Source organism: Lepidothrix coronata, unplaced genomic scaffold (genome assembly GCF_001604755.1).
Source record: "Lepidothrix coronata isolate B3197 unplaced genomic scaffold, Lepidothrix_coronata-1.0 Scaffold312, whole genome shotgun sequence".
Taxonomy (NCBI): Eukaryota; Metazoa; Chordata; class Aves; order Passeriformes; family Pipridae; genus Lepidothrix; species Lepidothrix coronata.
Genome location: NW_016690492.1, coordinates 504,493 through 512,696, shown reverse-complemented (window position 1 = coordinate 512,696; position 8,204 = coordinate 504,493). Strand labels below are relative to the sequence as shown.

Sequence of the window (8,204 nt, the reverse complement as noted above, 5' to 3'; positions counted from 1 at the left end):
GATGTTGCCAGCCACAAGTTTCCTCTGTTTTCATCTCTCCAGCTCAAAACAGGTCACAAAGCAGAAATATTTCTAGGAAACTGTTACCATTGTTTGGGCTGTAAGAAAGCACCGTTCCATGCTGCTTGTGACCAGCTTTCTTCACAGGATCAAACCAAATAAATTGCAGTAATATATATAACAAAGCAGCATTGGCCTCTCTGAGAAACACATTCTTGCAAGGCTTAAAACTTGCAGCAGCTGCTGAGCTGCTCTAGCATGAGTTGCTGCCATGCCTGACCTTGGCAGAGATTAAAGATTGTAAAAGAAACTAAAGTAGATGGTAAAACAGGTTTAGAAATATGAAGAGGTTATGTTACTTTTTTCACTCCTGAATTTATTCCAGCATTTGAATAGATTAGCATAGAGCACAAGCTATTGTGCTGGCCCCTAAGCAGGCAGAAGCTGAGGAAGTAATGTAAATTACCTGCCACTGAAAGTGAAAATTATTTAATGCCTTAAGAACACTTTACATGATTTCAGAACCCACCACTGTCTCTGCTGTATGATAATGAGAGTTCAGCTCCAGGGAGTGGCAGTTTTTTCACAGAGAGTGCTTTATTAAGTTATTATAGCCCTTCACCTGGGCTTCCTTTATTTTTAGGGATAAAGATTTTTTTTTATTTGGGGCAAGGATCATCAGTAATGTTGTTTTGTTCGACATTATGTAAAATGCATTTGCCATTATCTGTTTTCAACAGGTGAATTCAAAAGGCCAACGGAAGCAAAGTGAAGTGTTTTCAGTCTGTTGATCATTTCAAGACAAACTGGAAAACTGCCTGGATTCAACCTGATGGCAGATGTATTTATTCTCTATTTGCTTGTTCCAACACAGCAAAACAGGAGCTGATGTGCTGCTTGCATTTCTGCCTGGGGGACAGAGGCTTTCCATTGTACTTAATGGACCATCTACAAACAGAAAATTAATTTGGCAAGAACTCACTGATGCTGTGGCAATCAGAGGAGTACAGTCCATTTTGAAAGTAATTAATCCAGCCAACAGAGAAATAAAATATTAGTTGTTTGGAGCATGAGAACTTTGACACATGGAAAGCAAGAGAAACAAAGCCCTTCAGAAAGATCTGAGCTGCAGAGGGACGTGTCACATTTTGGAAATGGTGCACACAGCAGAGTAGTTAACATTTCCAGGAATGGAGCAGGGATGAAACATCAGTGAAATAATATGCACCTAAATCTGTTTAAAGCTGTGTTGTCTAGCAAAGACCCTTCTCTGTAGCTGCCAACACACTTGTGTTCCCTGACAAAAACGAGGGGCGTGTTTCTCTCAAAAAGACCCAGCTGATGAACTACTGGAATCATTTTGCTTTCTCACCCATACCTGGGGATTTCCTTCCTGTTTGTCTGCGGTCACCAAGAGCACAGGGAACCCTCTGATAAAGAGCAGTAGCACATTCCACTTCTCTCTGTATCCACGGCTCCGTGGAACAGATAGATCCTTGATGCCGGGATTTTCAGGCACTTGAAACCCTGGATTCACAGCACTGCAGAGAATTTCACTGGCAGTTCCTTACTGAAGGGATGCACATGTTTCCAGCAAAAATGGATTTTAAAGTCAGGTATGAGTCACACTGATTATACATCCAGGTCTAGAAGCTGAATTTGCTTAAGCAGTGACTGGACATTAATGGATAATGAGGTGAACAGTGGGAATACTGATGGCTTTCTAGTCTATTCAAACAGTGGCATGGTGAAACTTCTGTCAAAATTATGTTCTACAGAGTTTTCTCTGATGTGTTTCTAAAAAGCCATCTTGAACGCAACTATAAAAATAATTTTACCGAGAGGTAAAAATCAGCATACACAAAACTACAGAACACTGAAGTGCCAGAGAGAGGAAGAGGTGCATGGATAGATAGCCAGCCATCTGAATTCATCCTGCTTCCATCAGGACCTTCAACTCTGCTCTGAAAAACAAGCATAGAAGATGGGTTTAACATCCAAAAAACCTTAGGGTCATATTTTCTCCCATTTTAGTCAAAGACACTCTCAGCAATTCTGTGTGTTTACTCCCTTTACACTGACCCTTTAATTTGGCTGAGAAGGAGGTGAAAACAGCACTTAATGAACCCATGGAAGCAAGGAATAAAAGCAGTTTGGCACCTTGCACATCCCATGCTTCAGCTTGAGCAAAGTTCCACCTGAGGGCTAGAAACAAATACAACAGTGAAGCTGTTGGTATTTTTTGGCCTATAACATCTTCACTACTGGGAATGATACATCAGCCACTAAGGTCATAATTTCATTTTATAGAGTCAAGCTTTGATGGCAAGCCAATCTATTTATTTCAAATAGAGCAAAAGCGAAAATTGTCATCGAAACATAAATGGACAACTGACAAAGACATCTTAAAAAATTTTTTTTTTCTCTTAGTGTCATGCAATACTGTATTTTAATATGATCTCTGATCTCTCACAACCGGTGCAAAATAAGAAGCTCTTTAGGAAACAGTTTGGTTCCCCAGAGAGACACACTGGCTAAAAACAACCTCTTGGTCAAGCAGAACATGGATTAGCAGCTCAGCTTTTCTTTGCTAGGCTACTACATATACTTTGATGAAAGTAGCAACTTGGAACTTTTAGAATTAATTTATATATATAGACAAGAGCATCTTCCCCTCGAGGTAGATGCAGTGAGACACCATGAATTCATCAAGAGGCTCTCTCTGCTCCTCACTCTATATGCTGTGGCTTTCTCATTACCTCTCTGAAGACAGGCATATCTTCCCTCATTAAGAAGTGGCAGAAAATTACAAAATAACAGTCTAACTTCTAATGAACAACTTGCATCCACAGCCAGCTGAAGGAAAGAGATTACAAAGCAACTTTGGGAACAACAGCCATTAAATCAACCTAACATTGATTCCCCCTTTTTGCGATGAAAATTCATCACAATCGGATTTATGGCCATGTAAAAGTCAGAGTCAATCACTTAACAGGATTCTAAAAATCTGCTAAAAGATCACTACTCAGAAGCCAAGATAGAAAAAAATCATCTCTGAACTTCCATCTCATGGATTGTCTAAGGAATTTAAACTGTCAGTGAGGGTGTGAAGCAGCACAGGCACAGATGAACAGATTTGGCTTCCATGGGAGTAGAGGAAAACTCATTTGCAGAGAGTACATTTGTAAGATAAGTACACAGCATGTATCCTAATTGTATAAATCCAAAATAATAGCCCAATGAGTGGGAGACAATAGTGCACAGTTTACATGACAGATTTCTTCATCATCCAAGTGCCAAAGCGCCTCAAGAAAACGGTGGTGGCGTTAAATAAGGATATGTTGCTCTTACTGAGCTGCTAATAAACAGCACGATGAAATGGCAGTTTGTCCACTTCTGAGACTCGCACTTATAAGCCACAATGCTTATAAACGGAAGAAAACCAAAGCATTTCATATATTCTGTGGCTGTCACCTCCAGCAATAAATGAACACAGGCACTCTCTGCCTGGAGATGCTCAGACACGGCTCTCCCTACATGAGAAATAAAAATATGGTTTTTTATATAAATAGGCGTATCGTGAAGTCGTAGGATATCCAAGTTCCAAGACCTGAACTTGGGTGTCAGGGTCTCTTTCAGCGGGATAAGGGAAATGAGAAAATTCTTAAAATTAAATCTTTTTGGGCCATTTCGTACATGAGGTTCTTCTTCTCTTTGGGCCAAGAACAAAGGAAGATCCATCACCTTTGAAAGGGGATGGCTTGCAGCCAGTTGGGTTAAAGGGAAAGCCCCTTCTCAGAGAAAAGAAACCTTTTTAGGTAAAAATTAATACATTGAAACTCATCTGAAAAGGGTGGGATTTTGTGCAACTATAAAATGTATGGAATTAAAATTGAAGGTGTCTTTTTCCCTGGAAACTTGGTGTGGGAAAGACCCAACACGTTGAATAAATTCTTCCTTGTTTCTTTGTTCCCTGAGTTTATGCCATCTTTCTAAACTTAAAGAGAGGGATATTTCCCACACCTAGACTGAAGGGGAAAGGTTCTGCAGGGACACAGAAATGCACAGATGTACAACTGAGAAACATTTTGGGATGTGGACCTTAAAACACTAAGGTCCTAATCCTGATGGGTATCTCAGCAGTACCTGAAGGGTTTGTCTGAGAGCATGATCGAGTTTTGGCAATTAAGCAGTTCTACAATATGTTGGACAAAAGCTGTGGTAATTATAAGAGGCTGGAGTGAGGAAGGGAAAGGGAAATCCAAGTTTCCTCTTTTATTTTCCTAAGCAGAGCCAAGAACCTAATTTGCTTTTCCTACTGCTGCAGACAATTGCTGATTTTTCCTGGTTCATTTTGTACTCTGCTCCTTAACAGATTGTTAAAACCCAAAGACGGCAACCAAAAACCATAAACAGCAACAACAACAAGCAGCAAACAAACAAAAATACCCACCAAACCTAAAGCAACACCAAACCTAAGCGAAACATCCACATCACAACCCAAAAACCCCCTAACTAACCAACACTCAGGGATTCCATAACTGTGTTTGTCAGGGAAGTGAGACAGGGCACACCCGGGAGCTTCAGTCAAACTAAAGCTCTTCCCACAAACAAGAGCACTAGAATTATGGAAGCAATTATTGCATTTACTGATAAGTGCTCTGCTTATTAGAAAGCTGAACAAAGGCAGGTGTAGGCCCATGTCTTCAGCCACCCCAGAAATGTCCAGAAATAGGGTCAAAAAAATCCTAGAGAGAACCAAACTGCCAGAAACTTACCCCACTTCAGCTGTACGTATTCCCTAGGGAGATAATGTTGATTATTAATATTATCTGGGCTGAATACAGAGTACAGTACAGTACAATATATAATACAGGGGAGAGGACAGGGTTTGTAAATATCTGGGGTTTGTTTCTTTAATTTTTGCCCAGCTTTATTTAAATATTAAACCTCTTGGCAAACAAACATTTTAATAAAAATAGCCTCCTCATTAAATCTTCCCTGTGCATATATTATTTAAAACCCACTCCTCTTTCTACTTAATTATGCACCGACTTATCCATACAAATTCTATCCAAAAACATCCAAGCCTAGAAAAATCTCATTTTGTTAGAAAAATTGGAATTTGAATTTATTTTTTTTTTAAGCCAACAGTTTAATTCTGAAAAGCTTAACTTTCTACAAGCATTTTATCAGGCAAGGAGGGAAGAAATCACCCAAGCATGGTGTCAAGTGAATTAATATTTTTAATTAAAATTTTATCTAAAAAGATTGAGGGCTTATTAATGAATTCAAACATGTTTATAGGATGGATTTTGATTGTGTGTGTATTTGCTCTTTCTCGGCTGATGAGCAAATGAATCTAATATAAAATTAAAGTCTTCATTATTACTGCATTTCTTTCCCTAGTCAGCATTCTGCTTCTCCCTTTCTCCAGGTCAGGGCCAACACCTACTGATAACACAGAAACCCAGACAGTTGCTGGTTTGGGTAAGTTTGGCCACAAGGGAGATCCTGCTCGGGAAATATTTCAGCTTCATGTGTCTTCCTGAACATTATCAGCAACAATATGAGCGGGAGAAAAACTTGGACAGCAGTTTGGACTTTGTTCTTTTGTACAGAGCTTTCAACACCTTCCCATCGAGGCACTGAATGGAAGCACAACCCCCAAAATACACAGATATGGACAGGGCTTATCTTAGAACAGTAATTTTTTTTCTCTCATTTTTGGATTTAAAGGTCAAGTCACCCAAAAAGCCAAACAAAAATAGAATTTCCAAGGGAAAGACTCTCTTCGTTTAACCTCTTATGGGGTGAACAGGTTATTTTCAAAAGGCAGCTTCACCTTTTCTACCATTCCATCATCTCACTGGTAAGGCAGAAATGTGCCAAATCAACACCTGCCAGAGCCCCTGGTGGTACCACTGAAGGGACAGATTTCTCACCTCAGAATAAAATAATAGGTGGCAGTGGGTGCAGAGTGAGTTAGCAGACAGAAACACCCTCTGAACCACAGTAAGCATGGAGGTTTGTTGAAATCTGCTGGAGGCAGGAGACAAACTGTAGAGTTTTTAAAGATTGGCACGTGTCAGAGTAACATATACATTTAGCAAGAGATTTTGCTTTTTCCCTCTTCTTGAGCACCCAAGGTACAGCTCATATCTTATCTGACCAGTGAATGAAATGGAGACACTTCTGTCCCGAGCATCCTGACACATAACCTGGGGTGAGTTGCAGGAACATCCTTGCAAACCTTGCACTCCCCGAGGGCTGAGACTGTCCCTGCTGCCCTGGAGCCCCCCTGCCACACGAGCTGGCAATAACCTGTACCAGAGAGATCAGATCCTTTAGGGCAGGAAGCTCAAACTTCTCAGACTAACCTAAGAAATAAAACTAAAACAGACCCTGGAAAGAAGCACCTTTCACTTCCATAATAAAAATAGTGTTAGATAACCAAACTGTATAATACAGACAAATAAATTCCTAACTTGGTCTGTTCTTTCTGCCGAGAAGTTCAATACACCAAAATTTAGAAGTTATTTCTTGAATTGTACCTAAAAGAGCCGTAACAGCATATCAAAAGTCCCCATCCAAATAAGCTCCTGGATATAAACAAAAAGTATTTCAGCAAAAGTATAGGCAGTACGTTACAAAACTATTTTTCATGAGCTTTTGTTCATTGGGCTTTGTTTGGTTGGTTTTTTTTTAACTTATCTCTTCATTTTTTTGTTAGAGTTTGAGGAACTTGCTTAAAGACAAGGATGCAAAGTCTTTGTATTCAGGTCTGTGGCAGGTACTTACAGATTATTCAATTTTTCTCCTTTTAACCAACATTGCCAAAGAAAGAGTAGTAAACCCAAGAGAGTGTTTAGGTTTGTTTTTTTTAAAAAAGTAGTGTTAATTAATGAACACATATAAACTTGAACATAATTGGCAAGAGCAACTAGGAAGGATGTATTTTCAGTTTCCATCTCTCATGGCTTAGAAGCATCCTCAAGAGCAAGCAGAAGCTGTTTTATATCCCAGGTATTTACCCAGATCATTAAAAGCATTCTGAAGATCAATACCTGTGAAATCATATAACATTTAATTTCTTACTTAACTTGCCTGAACCAGTGTCACTGCAATAATTCAGATGCTCAACAAAGAGGAGAATATAATCTTATCTCTGGCTCCACAGCTCCAGGTAACTAAACTCTGTGCAAAATAAATTCGCTACAGCTGTTCCTACAAGTTCACAACATGCCTGGTGATTGTCTTTTTTTTTTCCATAACACCAGTATTAAGCACCTGATCCAAATCCCACATAAGTCGATGGAGCTCTTTGTGTTTACATCGATAGATTTGGAGCAAAATTCCACGTCAGGTTCTTGCTGTTATCTCTGCAAACAAGTACAGAGCTTAGGCAGGAAGAAAATAAATTTCTTTCCTCCTGAATTCAGAACAGTGGGCAAACTACAACACTGCTGGTAGATTGTCTTTTTTTTTCTTCCAGTTCACTCCAACTTTTGTAGTCCAACAGAAAATCCTCGAGACCGGCATGAGCGCCGAAACCCCAGAAGAAATCAAAGCAAGGCAGTGAGCTGTCTCTGAAATCAGCTCAGCTACACAGAGCTGAGCAAGGTAAAGCCCTTTAGAACAGTATAAACAAGCTAAGTCCAGAGGATAACATAGTTAAAAAAAAAAATAAAATTATAAAGCAGCCGACAAGCCCTGTGTTTCCTGAGAGTAACCCACAAAGCAAATGAGAAGTGCTGGCTGGAAATGACCTCTGCCAACACAATTTATATTGACAGACCCTCCAGATCTTGGATTGGGGTTTTTTCTAACATCAGACATTACTAATAGTTTCCTGTTTAATAACTTTAGACACACAAAATCCAAGAGCATTGTGCCAAAACACATAGATAAGATACACACAAACTCCTCTGACTCCCTCTGAACCATTTAAATACTGACTATAAAACTCCCTGTGCTAAAGGCAGGTCTACTTTTGTATATATAGAAATCATATCTCAAACCCCACATTTTTGAAGTTCTTTCATAAAAAGAGTCCTCAGATAATTGTGCATCAAACAACCCTCACGCTCAAACCAACCTGGAAATCAGGCCCAGAGCTGGGAAACAGAACAACAGAAAAGGATCAAAAAAGAGAAAAATCAGCAATGAGGGCAACAGGCAGGAGTAAAATATTGGTACAAACC

At 39.5% G+C, this 8,204-nt stretch overlaps 1 long non-coding RNA gene across 1 annotated transcript in view; it reads right to left on the bottom strand.

Annotated features, from left to right (window-relative positions):
- Positions 1-1,919: 1,919 nt before the first annotated feature.
- LOC108508762 overlaps positions 1,920-8,204 on the bottom strand; it is a 132,033-nt gene continuing 125,748 nt past the window's right edge. The window contains exon 6 of the long non-coding RNA XR_001878495.1: positions 1,920-2,205. This is a non-coding gene — a long non-coding RNA (uncharacterized LOC108508762). The remainder of the gene's footprint in view (positions 2,206-8,204) is intronic.